The following is a 1906-nucleotide window of genomic DNA, read 5'->3' on the forward strand; positions in this document are numbered from 1 at the left end:
TGCCCCGTCCGTGAATTGGCCTGTTGGTTAATCAGCCATTCAGAATTTTTGTTTATTCTTCACTTGTATCCGTCACTTTTTTTCTCTTTTTTTTTTTTTTTGGGGGGGGGGGGGATGGAGGGGGAGGGGGGAGGGGGCGGAGTTAATTCAAGGTCTCCCACCATCTCCCACAAATAGTCATCTACGTAACTGCTTAGCGTGGTCATGCAAATGCAAATGTAACACAATATCAGGTCGGTTTATTGTCATTATTGCGTGAATAAACTGAGTTGTTCAGATACGCGGAATCCAATATTCATTTCATCGCGCATTCACGTTGGTACTGAAACTATGCATTCATTCACATAAATCTTTATAGTCTTGCGATGGGGATTAGCTGGGCCAGAATAACTTTTTTTTTTCTTTGTCATGGCCGTTCCACTGATGTTAAAGAAAACCTTCTTATCATCACTCAGAGTCCCAGCTCGTCCCAGTCATTCCCTGGTTTTCATGAGCACGTTAACAGTCAGCTACATTACCATAGAGAGCGGTGCAACGGGCGAACTATGTGACGGCCCTGAGTGATGGGACTGTAAAAGTACTGAGAAGGTAGACGGTGGGGTTGGACCCTCTACTGTTGACCTTCTCTCTCTGTTTACGTCCCTTCTGTCTGTCTGTCTGTCTGTATGTCTGTCTGTCTGTCTGTCTGTCTGTATATATGTATGTATGTATGTATGTATGTATGTATGTATGTATCCTGTGCACAAAGGCGCCAAGTTGTGCTAGGCCAACGGGACTGCTGCAGCTGTTCAGAAGAGCTAGGCCAGAAAGTCACGGGCAAACAAGCTCCCTGACAATGATATGCCTGTCTTTATCTGCCCAAACTATCAGCGAACATTTCGTGCGCAGATTGGACTATTCAGCCATCTGCGCATTCACAGATAGATTCATGAGCATCCTCCCCCCCCCCCCCCCCCCACCACCCTCCCCCCATCCCCCAGCTGGATGACAACGATGGTCATCATCGATCTCGATGGACACCCCACCATGTATGTATGTACCTGTCTCTATCTTTATTTATTTCTGCATCTCTCTCTGTGACCTGTCTGACCACGCAATTAGTATTCTGTTGACAATTTTCTGTTGTAGCCAGTGTTGGAATATGTTGCATGGTGCACTGATAGATGATTGAACGGAGTTATTATGTAGTTGGGTAGTCTGTTGGTTGCTAGTATTATTATTCATAAAAGGATCTTCGTTATGTTTCAATATTTTGCTTTCACCATTTCATTCGTTTATCATAATGGTTTGTTATACAATGAAAGTATGTTGATGTATTCACCCATGTCATAAGGACCTCAAGCCCAATGACGTTAAAGTGTCAAAGCGTCAAGCGTCAAGAGTCTCTCTCTCTCTCTTTTCTGTGTTAATTTCACTTGAATCATTCATGTGTAGCATTCATGCTAGGGTTTTGTTGTTGTTTTTCCCTTGGTGTGTGTTAGTGTATGTGTGTGTGTGTGTGTGTGTGTGTGTGTGTGTGTGTGTGTGTGTGTGTGTGTGTGTGTGTTACTCGCTTCCGTTCCGTACAGATGTGAGCGATGTTGTGTCTCTCAGTTTGACGCTGTGTTATACTCGTACATTATACATATATTAAGTATTCAGTATAACTACATTTATATGCGTACATGTTTGTGTGTCTCTTAGAACAACGGCAGATGTGTAAGTCGGCCAAAGTGCTAATATCTTCACCGTTGGAAAATAAAGATTCATTCATTCATTCATTCATTCTCTGTGTGTGTGTGTGTGTGTGTGTGTGTGTGTGTGTGTGTGTGTGTGTGTGTGTGTGTGTGTGTGTGTGTGTGTGTGTGTATCTCACTCGTTCCATGTCTCTTTCCGTGCTGTTTCATTAATGTATTTCTCTGTCATT

The sequence above is a fragment of the Babylonia areolata genome, chromosome 7 (genome assembly GCF_041734735.1).
Source record: "Babylonia areolata isolate BAREFJ2019XMU chromosome 7, ASM4173473v1, whole genome shotgun sequence".
Lineage (NCBI taxonomy): Eukaryota > Metazoa > Mollusca > Gastropoda > Neogastropoda > Buccinidae > Babylonia > Babylonia areolata.